This window comes from Scylla paramamosain, chromosome 7 (genome assembly GCF_035594125.1).
Source record: "Scylla paramamosain isolate STU-SP2022 chromosome 7, ASM3559412v1, whole genome shotgun sequence".
Taxonomy (NCBI): Eukaryota; Metazoa; Arthropoda; class Malacostraca; order Decapoda; family Portunidae; genus Scylla; species Scylla paramamosain.
The window spans coordinates 13,410,001-13,422,500 of record NC_087157.1 but is presented as its reverse complement, the minus strand read 5'-3'; the positions used below and the strand labels follow the sequence as shown (position 1 = coordinate 13,422,500).

At 42.2% G+C, this 12,500-nt stretch overlaps 1 protein-coding gene across 1 annotated transcript in view; it reads left to right on the top strand.

Moving 5' to 3' along the window:
* Positions 1–12,500, top strand: part of LOC135102093 (formin-J-like) — a 241,224-nt gene that overhangs the window by 27,286 nt on the left and 201,438 nt on the right. The window lies entirely within an intron of this gene.

The window sequence follows — 12,500 nt, the reverse complement described above, 5'->3', positions numbered from 1 at the left end:
CCTCCTCCTCCTCCTCCTCCTCCTCCTCCTCCTCCTCCTCCTCATCATCATCATCATCATCATCATCATCATTATCATCCTCTTCCTCGTCTTCTTTCTCTTTCCCTTTGTTTCCAATTCCGCTTCCTTCCCCATCCTCTACTCCACCCTCATCCTCCACCACCTCCACTACCTCCCCATAAGAACCAAGAGGGATGCTATCGTTTGTTCTTTCTTTGTGTTCCGTTGCGCTCCTCCTCGGCCCAGGGGAGGAGGGAGGCGTGGAGGAATGCCGAGTGGTGGCCGCCGCGGGGAGGGAATGCTAGCCATCGGTGGGCGGCCTAAACCATGTCATACTGGGCTGGAACAAGGCTGGGCGTTATTAATGAGAGAGAGAGAGAGTCTGTTTTTTGTCTTTTCACAGTGGTTATTCTTGCTGTAGGTTATAAATTACAAGCGAGGCATAGCTACGTGATAAAAATAAAACGATAAAAATAAATCATAAAATAAAAAGAGTATGATAAAGAAAAAAATAAATGAGGCAATAGTAATATATATATATATATATATATATATATATATATATATATATATATATATATATATATATATATATATATATATATATATATATATATATAATGGAAAATTAAGAATATAGTAAATCAAATGAAGTTACAAGAGAGTAATTTGCAATAATACTCAATAAAATGCAATAAGATATAGCCAGAATAAAATGTCGTAATGTTACACGAACCAGAGAGAGAGAGAGAGAGAGAGAGAGAGAGAGAGAGAGAGAGAGAGAGAGAGAGAGAATGCAATGCCACATATTTAATTACGTAGGCCTCGCCGGAACCTGTCTGCGGGGCGGAGGGGAGGGAAGAAGGAGGAAGAGGAGGAGGAAGAAGCAGTTACGCTTACATAAATCTTCTGTCTTGTTTGTCCGTATGTCTGTTTGTCTGTCCGTCCTGCCCATTTATTTATTTATTTATTTATTTATTTATGTTACTGAAGTATTTCCTTAGTGGGTTTTAGGTTCTGTTTATATTTTGTGTATTCATATTTCTTCATTCACTTCACTCATTCACCTTCTTCTTCTCCTTTCTCTTCTTCTCCCTTTTCTTCTTTTTCTTCTTTTTTGCTTTTTTTTCTTCTTCTTCTTCTTCTTCTTCTTCTTCTTCTTCTTCTTCTTCTTCTTCTTCTTCTTCTTCTTCTTCTTCTTCTTCTTCTTCTTCTTCTTCTTCTTCTTCTTCTTCTTCTTCTTCTTCTTCTTCTTCTTCTTCTTATTATTATTATTATTATTATTATTATTATTATTATTATTAAACTACTTCCTCTTCTTCTTCTTCTTCTTCTTCTTCTCCTTCTTCTTCTTTCTCTCTCTCTCTCTCTCTCTCTCTCTCTCTCTCTCTCTCTCTCTCTCTCTCTCTCTCTCTCTCTCTCTCTCTCTCTCTCTCTCTCTCTCTCTCTCCGTCTCACCTGTCGTTATCTCTCTTCAACTTTTTGCCTCACTCACCTGTGTCTTAATCAAATATAAGTGAAACTGTAAAGAAATATCAAAATTAATATGCTATTCGTTTCCGTTGCACTTATTAATAATTATCACAGGTATTTTTTCCCCGTAAAGCGTATCACATGACTGGTTTTATTTCACGCTGCACTAAACCGCGTTCACCCTTGACCAGAAATATGTTTAATAATAATAATAATAATAATAATAATAATAATAATAATAATAATAATAATAAATTCTCTCAAGTGTGACTTTTCTTTAGTTCTCTTATATTTTTTTGAAGCTAATGAAACTCCTTTTTTCCTTTGCTTTCTTTTTACTCGTTTTTTTTTCGATTTTGACTTGCAATTTCTTATTTCCGTGTGTGATTTTATTTTTATTTCATCTTTACTTTTTATAAAATATCTATTATGTTTTTCTTGTATATTTTTTTATTTTTCTAATTTTAACAAGCTCTCTAACATCTTTTTTTCTTTTTTCTAATTTTATTTAATCTATACTCTTAATGATCTTTCGGGTCTTTCTTTTACTCTATTTTCTAAATTTAGTTTATTTTTACTTTTTACAATCTCTTGTTTCTCTTTTTACCTTATTTTCCTCTGTCATTAATTTTCTTGTTATAACTTACTTTCCATCTTATTTTTTCTAACCTGTAACTTTACTTTCAGATCTGTTAGTAATTTTTCAACTTCTCTAGCCGTTTTCTTCTCTCAGCTTATTTCCTTGTTTTAATTGTGCATCTTGTTTTTTTTTTTTTTTTTTTCTAGCACATGACTTTATATTCAGCTTTACTATAAATTTTTCCCAGTTCTTTAGCCACCCTATTGCATTGCGTTCCTCTTATAGTTATTTATTTACTTGCTTTATATTTGCACTTTCACCTCACGCCGTCTGCAGTATGGTCGCATCAGGCTTGGAAAGTAATTGAGCCTCATGTTTAAATGTTTGCTATTCAAGTTCATCCTTTGATACCCGGCTGGCGTGTATTACCTGGCGGGTGGTGCGTGACAAACCCCCACACCTGCTTTCTGCATCTCCACCTCCCTCACCTTTGCTTTGTTCTGCTGTGAAGTGAAAACTGTTACTGATGCTTTTCTTTGTGCTTTCTGTTATAAGCTACTTTTTTTTTTCCTGATCTGACATGTTTCATTTTTTGCTGGCGAGTCGTGGAAGTCATTCATTTCGTTAACTGGAGCGAGCGTGTAAGTGAAGTGAGCCGTGAGACAAGACTCTAGGAGACCGACGCTCGTATTCCCAAACGCTTCTTTCTTCCACAACGTCACGTAAATGAAATATCGCATCATTATGACGGTTTCTCCCATTGATGATGCAAACTCATTAAACTAACGCTAGAATCGTGAAAAAAAACACACTTGAAAACCCTGCTAATTGAGATCATATAGCGCCGCACATCAGATTATAAAAATTTTCCCTTCCTTTCACTATTCCCCCCACCCTCTCTCCCTCCACTCCTTACTTCCTCCACCACTTTTCCTTCCACCCTTCCATACATGAAAACAAAGAATTAAAGCACCTTTGAGCTGGAAATAGTAATGCATTTAAATTAGAAAATATTGAGAGGTAAGGGAGAGGAAGAGGTGAGGGAGAAGGTAAAGGAGAGGAGGGAGAGGTGAGAGGGGCCGCGGCGTGTTCGTTATGGACATCACGAAGGGCACTGTTGCCAGGAAGTCAATGAACATCACCCTAACTGCATATTTCCTTCCCTCCTTCCGCGGCTGTGTTGTTGTTGTTGTTGTTGTTGTTGTGGTGGTGGTGGTGGTGGTGGTGGTGGTGGTATTATTGCTAATTTTGTTGTTATGTTAGTGATGGTGATGTTGATGTTAGTGGTGGTGGTGGTGGTAATGATGGTGGTGATATTTTTGTTGTTGGTGGTGGTGGTAGTGTTCGTCTGTCGTTACTATTGTTATAGCTGGTAGTGGTGATGACATTATTGTTGTTTGAGGTAATAGAAGTGGTGTTACTGGTGTTAGTGGTGATGGTGGTATTTACTATTACGGTGTTGATGCTTGTTTCTGTTAGTTTTGCTGTTGTTGTTGTTGTGTTAGCAGTGATGGCGACTTTACTGTTGGTAGTGGTGGTGGTAGCAGTGGTGTTGTTAGCGGTTATGGCGGTGTCTAATCATTGAGCCAGAAAGTAACATGACAGTGGTGTTGAGTGACGGATGTGATGGTTACTAGTGCCAGCGACTCTTGGTGATGGCACTTGTGGTGATGAAAAAAAAAAAGGAATATAAAACACCGCCACCACCAACACCACCACTACACTAATACCCCAACACCACTACTACATTCCCCAGCAGGTGTAGTAAAGTGAGTAGAAGGAGGAGGAAGAGGAGTAGGGAGAGAGAGTAAGAGGAAGAGGAACGAGAGAAAGAAGAGGAAGACGGGACGCGTTGACTTTCAAAAGGGACCAGAACGACGTGACAATTATAAGAAACACGTGACAGTCAGCTGGTCATTCGTGCGTGTGTGTGACGAGTAAAGGGTGGGGGAGATGGGGCGGGGACGTGATGGGGGCGGGAGAGAGAAAGGGAGGGTGAAGGTAGGGCATCCATGACCCTCTGACTTACTTTCCCGATGGAGTTAATGAGAGAGAGAGAGAGAGAGAGAGAGAGAGAGAGAGAGAGAGAGAGAGAGAGAGAGAGAAGGGTGGGAGCGAGGAAGAAGGGAAGGAACGAAATGGGTTGAGGAAGGAAGACAGGAAGGAAAGGTATCGTGGGAACAAATACCCAAGGAAGATTAAATGGAGAGGGAAGGGAGGGAGGGAGGGAAGAAGCGTCATGGGAGCGGAAGGTTAACTGCGGAGGGAAGAAAGGAAGGAAGGAAAAGTATCTTGACAGTAAAATTTAATGACACAGGAAAGTTAATTAAAAAAAAAAAGAAAGGAAGAAAGAGAGAAATGAACATATGTCTTAAGATACGTTGACTGAAGAGAAGAGGAAAGCAGGGAGAAGGAAAGGAAGGAAAAGTCGCGAAAACAAATAACATAGAAAGATTAACTAGAAAAAAAAAGGAAGACGGATGAACGAATGTCTAAGAGACTGGAGGAGAAATGAAAGCAGGGAGAAGGGAAGGAAAGGAGGTGAGGCATCGTGAGAGAAGCTGCCTGAAGAAGGTAAGGTGAGGGTAAAGAACCGCGTGCTTACTGTGGAGGAAAGGAATGTCCGCAGGAAGTGAAGGAAGTCACGAGGAGGAGGAGGAGGAGGAGGAAAAGTGTGAGATTTAAGAGAGAAGAAGAAGAAAAAAATAAAGACGAGTGCGATGAAAGTTAAGACAAAGAGGATGGAGGATGATGAGACTAAGAACTAAATATAGAAGGAAGAGAAGGAGGAGGAGGAAGAGGAATATGAGTGCGAGATTAAAAAGAGAAGAGAAAAGAAAAAGAGTGCGAGGAAGGTTCAGACAAAGAAAATGGAAGATGATGAGTCTAAGAACCAAATAGAGGAGAAGGAAAAGGAAGTGGAGGAGGAAGATGAGTGCGAGATTAAAGAGAGAGAAGAAAAAAGAAATAGTGCAATGAAAGATGAGACAAAGAGGATGGAAGATGATAACAGTCCAAGAAGTAAATAAAGAAGGTAAAATAATACGACATTTAAATTTCTTTTGCAGTAGTGGATTTAAAGAAGAATGCTAAGAACTGTGAAAGAAGGAAGGGAGATGAGAAGAAAGACAAAGAATAAAGCATGAATAGTGAAAGAAGGAAGAGATAAGAATATGAAAGAAGGAAGGGAGATGAGAAGAAAGACAAAGAATAAAGCATGAATAGTGAGAGAAGGAAGAGATAAGAATATAAGTAAAAGAATGAAGCACACTATATGATAAGTCTAAGATGAAAAAGAAAAAAAAAACAGGTGATTTGAGGAGGATAATGAGAATTGTGGAGAAGAGAGAAAAAGAAGAGAAAAAGAAAAAAGACGAGAAGGAGGTGAAGAACAAGAACGAGAACGAGAACGAGAACGAGGAACAAGCAGAGCAAGAGAAGACGATGATGATGAAGCAAAAGCAGGAGGAGGAGGAGGAGGAGGAGGAGAAGGAGAAAGAGAAGGAGGTGCAGGAACAAAAACTCGGTTAAGTAACGTTTTTGGAGCCATCTTCCTGAATGTAAACTTGTTCCTTGTGGCCGGCGGCGTGGTGGTGGTGGTGGTGGTGGTGGTGGTGGTGGTGGTGGTGGTGCCTTGTTGGTGCGGCGGGCTAGCTGGTGGTGTGGCAACGCTGGGACGACCGCCGGAAGCAGCAACACCGGAGCACGGAGAGAGATGGAGAGATACACAAATTGGTGGAAGTGGTGGTGGTGGTGGTGGAGGTGTTGGTGGATGCAGCTCTTACCTCTGGCTTTCTGTTTTTCTGTTCGCGACTGTTATTCTGTTAACGGTATAGTGTGATTTAGTGTGAGTGGACTTGAAATATGTATTGTCTCATTTAGTCACAAAGGAAGGTGAAAGAAGGACAAATAGTAGCAGGTTTTGTTGGTTCCTAAGCGATTGTAAGGTACACTGTCTGTTTAGATTCAAGTTAGAAAGTGGGGTTAATAAAGACAAAAATTCTGTGCGTTGTCCTGGTCAGTGAAATATTTATCTTTCAATCTATGTATCTAACTGTCCATCTATCTCCCCATCTATCTATCTATTTATCTACCCACCTACTTACCTACGTCTCTTTCTCTCTACCTGTCTATCCATGGCTAGCAATATCTCTGGCAGTCGTTGAAGATGCTCTACAGTGGCGTTCACAAGGGTGGCACGTGTAATACAAGCGCAGTACAAAGCCCACAGTATATTTTCCTCCCGGTCAACCTTCCTACTTAGCTTAACGCAATAAAAACACTCGGAACACTGCAACCCCAGAGAACCGAATTTAACTGTACATACACAAGGGAAAGGAAGAATGAGTGACAAACAGCAACTGGCTTCGTGGGAGAGTGAAGGGCGCGGTGACAAGATGGTGATAGTGATAGTGGTGATGGTGACAAACTGCGTAGAGGAGAGAAGAGGCGACAGAGTGAAGCATGGGAGAGAAGAAAGGACAAAAGGACACCAGTATAACAGAACAAGGGAAACTGGGGAGGAAGCGAGGAAAAGTGGGGGGAGAAGGACAGAATAGAAGATAATAGAAGAGGAAGGGAACGGAAAAGGGAGGTTAATAAGAGCATACCGGATGGGAGGTGGGAGAGGGAGAGGAGGAGAGGAAGGGAGACAGGGATGGAAGGCAGGAATGGTGGAAGGGAATAGGGAATGAATTAGGGTGGGAGTAGGAGGGCGAGGAGGAGGAGGAGGAGGAGGCAGGAAGGTAAGAGGGGAGGGGATGAATGAGCTTGGGAGGGTAAGGGAAGGAAGGGGGGATTATGGGAGGGGAGGGGGAAGGGGAGAGGGCAGCTAGATTCCGATACAGTGAACGTGGCTATACAGAGAGAGAGAGAGAGAGAGAGAGAGAGAGAGAGAGAGAGAGAGAGAGAGAGAGAGAGAGAGAGAGAGAGAGAGAGAGAGAGAGACCATCTGTTGGAATGTGACAGAAGTATGGGAGAGAAAGTAAAAATATCTGATGCGTAGCACAAGTAACTGCCTCGTAAAATTATAATATTGACGGTAATAATAGTAATAACAATGAAAAAAAAAACAATAACTCATCTGGAGGCTCAGACAGTTTAACGAGAACATTAACAATACACATCTAGGTAAATAAATTAATAAATACGTAAATATGGATACTATATCAATATTTAGCAATGAAAATTTATACTACTGAAAAAAAAATCAATTATGGTACTTTTCACCACCACCACCACCACCACCACCACAATCATTGACATCAGCATCACTATCTTCTTTCACATTTCTCGGCCGGTCACCAGGTAAACATTCTGCTAATTCTCTCTCTCTCTCTCTCTCTCTCTCTCTCTCTCTCTCTCTCTCTCTCTCTCTCTCTCTCTCTCTCTCTCTCTCTCTCTCTCTCTCTCTCTCTCTCTCTCTCTCTCTCTCTCGTGGGTGGACGGTGGCAGAGGAGGAGGAAGAGGAGGAGGGTAGGTAGACACAGCTGTGGTTGGAACAGCTGTGTAACAAATACGGAAGTGTGTGTGTGTGTGTGTGTGTGTGTGTGTGTGTGTGTGTGTGTGTGTGTGTGTGTGTGTGTGTGTGTGTGTGTGTGTGTGTGTGTGTGTGTGTGTGTGTGTGTGTGTGTGTGTGTGTGTGTGTGTGTGTGTGTGTGACTGCGATGGAATGCTGATTTTTTTCTTTTTCTAAAGTCAAGGAGTGGAAGTAAGTGGAAGAATGGATGATGCTGGTTTTGGGTGGACTGCGTATGTTTAGGGTCATGGTGGAGTAAAGGTGGAGGTGTGGGTGTGCCGGGGAAGGAGGGGAGGGGATAGCAGTAGTAGTGGTGGGGATGAGCTGAGTGCTGCGTGGGTGGGGCTGGACTGCGGGGAGAGAGAGAGGGGACGGGAAGAGGGGTGTGTTGGGTTAGGATGAAGGTAGGGGTGATGGTAGGGGGAGAGGAGAAGGATATGTTGGTTTGGGTGATGGTGATGACTTGGTAGGGGTGAGAGTGGGGAGAGGAAGGGGAGACAGGGGAAAAGGGGTGTGTTGAGTTGGGGTGATAGTGGAGAGAGGCCGGGGAGACGTAGGAAGATGGGTCTGTTGGGTAGAGGTGATGGTTGTGGTTAATGGAGGGGTGTGTGGGTATGGTGTGCCTCAGCTAGGTGAGTTAAGGTGTAGAGTGAGTCATCTGTGAATCTCAGGTGTGTTTGTGCTCATCTTGCTATTAATTTGGTCTTCTGTAATATATATGCTTTCCTTTAAATATTGTATCCATGGCTTATATTTACTATTATTGTTAAGAGTATAAAAGCTTCCCTCCTCCTCCTCCTCCTCCTCCTCCTCCTCCTCCTCCTCCTCCTCCTCCTCCTCCTCCTCCTCCTCCTCACTGACAACACACAACACCACACACACACCTTTCTTTTCCTGTTGTATCTTCTTTACCTGCATAATTTCTTCTTCATACCTGGCCCTCTCCTCACCTCCCCCTCTCCTCTCCTCTCCTCTCACAGCGGCACTCCCTCACCTTGGCTCCTCCTCCTCCTCCTTCTCCTCCTCCTCCCTCAAGGTTACAAGACGTGGCGTAGCTCCCTAGTTGGGTTACCATGGGAGAGCTTGATGGAGGGAGACACTACTCTCTCTCTCTCTCTCTCTCTCTCTCTCTCTCTCTCTCTCTCTCTCTCTCTCTCTCTCTCTCTCTCTCTCTCTCTCTCTCTCTCTCTCTCTCTCTCTCTCATGTTTGTTCCTTGTTTCCTCTCGCCAGGTGCGTCATCATATCTCCCCCCTCCTTCGTTCCTTCCCCCCCTCTCTCTCTCTCTCTCTCTCTCTCTCTCTCTCTCTCTCTCTCTCTCTCTCTCTCTCTCTCTCTCTCTCTCTCTCTCTCTCTCGTCTTTAATCCCATCTCACCTCCTGCATTACCGCTTATCTTGTCTCCCTCTTCCGTCTATCTATACAAGTGTCACTCCTCCCTTTCTTTTATCACAGAATGCGCCCCCTCTCTCCCCCTCTCTCTCTCTCTCTCTCTCTCTCTCTCTCTCTCTCTCTCTCTCTCTCTCTCTCTCTCTCTCTCTCTCTCTCTCTCTCTCTCTCTCTCTCTCTCTCTCTCTCTCTCTCTCTCACATTGGTTCAAGACGCTTTCGATAAAGAAGTACATGAAACACTGCGCTTGGAGGGAATATGCAGAGAGAGAGAGAGAGAGAGAGAGAGAGAGAGAGAGAGAGAGAGAGAGAGAGAGAGAGAGAGAGAGAGAGAGAATATGGAGCCGCAAACAAGGAAGTCAGTTTGTTTATGCATCTTTTTTTACTGTTAAATTTGTTCTTTTTATTAACATATGTAGCTTCTCTCTCTCTCTCTCTCTCTCTCTCTCTCTCTCTCTCTCTCTCTCTCTCTCTCTCTCTCTCTCTCTCTCTCTCAGACGCCTCTGACTCCGGGCAAAATAAAACTGGTGTTACTAATGTTTCATGGCACCGACTTTACTGGAAAAAGAGCGCTACATCTCCCACTGAGGAATTACCGTGAGCCAGGAGTAAACTAGAACCCTGAGGTGAAGGGAACAGAAAGTGAAGGGAGTAAGGAGGATGTCAGGCTAAAGCGAAGGGAGTATGTAAGATGAAAGGAATGGAAAACGAAGGGAGTGGGATGAATTGACTGCAAGGGAGGGTGAGGCAAAGGAAGGATAGAGTGCCTGAGATAAAAGAAAAATAAGACTACGGGAATAAAGTGATTGGAAGAGGACATCAAGCAAAGGGAGGATAAAGGAAAGGGAATATGTAATGGGAAGGAAGTGTAAGACGAAAGGGAGAAGCAGGGAGGGTAAAGGAAAGGCAGTATGAGGCGAAGAAAGGTGGTGTAGTCAGTGTTCTAACCAGCGTACATCCCTCGTGAGTACTGTGACGGGGCGGACACTCAGATACACCCGGCAGGAAGACCCCAAGGGCAGGAGGGGAGTGGTCTGCTGGGTGGTGGCGTGGGATGCTCAGGATGGAGATCAGGATGGGAACTCGTGGGAAGGAAAGCCTTGTACCTGGTAAGATGACATTTATGTATATATTTTTTTATTTATTTTTTTTTTCGTTGTTATATTATTATTATTATTATTATTATTATTATTATTATTATTATTATTATTATTATTATTATTATTTATTTATTTATTTTTTATTATTATTATATTTTGTGTGATTTTGTTGTTATTGTTGATGTTGTTGTTTAGTTACAGTTTTGCTTTGTGAGAATGAAAAGTTGGTACGTGTTTAGTTTATCTTGTATTTTGTGATGCATTTTCTTTCGTTTTTTTTTTTTTTCCGTTGTAAGGATTTAACGCTGAACCTTTTAACATTTATTTATATTTTTTTACTATTCATCATTTATCACTGTAGTTCCTTATGGGATAAAAAGCATGTCCATATTCACCTTGTATATTTTCAACATTTTCTCACCGAATAATCATATTTTGTATGCAGAATGTAGAATGAAAATTGCACCTCTTTTGAACGCATTTTTTTTTTACTTTTTTTTTTTTTCTTTATCATTGTATTTTGCTACAGGGATAAAAAAAAAAAACTTCTATTCAACTTTTACACACTTCTTTTATTTTTACCTTATCACTGAAATTCTGTAAAACGAAAACTGTCTCTTTTAAAACGTTTACTGCTATGAGTGTCTTCGCCAACCCTTATAGCACTGAAGAAATTGTTTGCATGAAGAAACAGGAGGTAAAACAGATAGAATAGAAGGTTAATTTAATCTTTTTTACACAACAGAAATAGCATAACAAAGAAAGAAAATGCCTAAAAAGTTATACATGTTAAAAGGAATATTTGTCCAGCAGTGAAACGATTAAATACATTCTTATTTTTCTTTCATTACTCTACCTCACCAAGGGATGGAAGCTGCATTCCTACTCAACCCAACTTTAATACTTTACCATCTCCATATTACCCTTGTGTGTTGCGGGAAGCTGCTGTTGCTGGAGGGGCGTCAACGTTACGTATATACAAGCACCAGCATTATCTTCTGACATGCGACCTTAGCGTGCTGAAGGCGTGGCGGTACTCCAGTGTATAGAGACATAAAGGCCACGAAGAAAAAACACAAAGAAAAAAAGGAAGTGTGTATACAGATCCTTATGCCAGAGAGAGAGAGAGAGAGAGAGAGAGAGAGAGAGAGAGAGAGAGAGAGAGAGAGAGAGAGAGAGAGAGAGAGAGAGAGAGAATTTTTTAGGGAGCGGAAAATTAGCGGTCTTTTTTCCTCTCCTTTTTTCTTCCCTACGTCGACCTCCCTCACACATGAGAGAGAGAGAGAGAGAGAGAGAGAGAGAGAGAGAGAGAGAGAGAGAGAGAGAGAGAGAGAGAGAGAGAGAGAGAGAACCTATTGAATTCCCACGAAGAACACTTAAAATTCAATTGATAAATAATACTAATAAAATAACAACACAAATAATATATCCTAAAGAAAATAAAGAGGATAGCGTCCCAAGACCAGGTGTGGCGGCCAGGTGCGTGAGGCATGCCAGATATTGATTATATTGTGCAGGTGAGACACAGAGAAACAGAGGAGAGGGGAAGGCAGGAAGAGATTGTTGGGGAGAGAACAAAGGAACACTCAATAGTGATAAGGGATACAGTGACTAGGAGAGGAGAGGTGATGAGAGGAAGGAGATAGTGGTGGTAGTAGTGGTAGTAGTAGTAGTAGTAGTAGTAGTAGTAGTAGTAGTAGTAGTAGTAGTAGTTTACCGACAAAAACACAAGAAGTACAAAAATTATATCTCGTTTTTGTACAACACAGCAGAGAGAGAGAGAGAGAGAGAGAGAGAGAGAGAGAGAGAGAGAGAGAGAGAGAGAGAGAGAGAGAGAGAGAGAGAGAGAGAGAGAGGAACTTACTGGAATGTTTGGTGAAGTTATATCAAGCAATTCTATTATCTTCCTTTATGAATGGTGTTACAATTTGCCAATTCACAAGACTAAGTGAGAAATAGGTACTCTCTCTCTCTCTCTCTCTCTCTCTCTCTCTCTCTCTCTCTCTCTCTCTCTCTCTCTCTCTCTCTCTCTCTCTGTCTCTCTCTCATGCATTAAATTTTCCTCCTCTCGTGCGTCTTCTTCTCCAGTCTCTCCCTTGCCTGTCTCCTACTTCTAGGCTCTCTTGCCTCTCTCCCTTCCTCCTCCCCTCTCCCCTCTCTCCTCTCTCCTCTCTTCTCTCTCCCTTCTCCCCTCTCCCAGGTGGGTCGTGCACCGCGGCGTCAGTCACGGTGGACAGCGCGGCCGGAAGTGAGGTTGGGGAAGTTCCGGTAACGCTCTCTCTCTCTCTCTCTCTCTCTCTCTCTCTCTCTCTCTCTCTCTCTCTCTCTCTCTCTCTCTCTCTCTCTCTCTCTCTCTCTTAGTCATTAATTCTTTCCTAATTTTTTTTTCTTCCTTAGTCTTTTCTTTGTGTGTGTGTGTATGTGGGGGGGGGCGACGTGTCTTT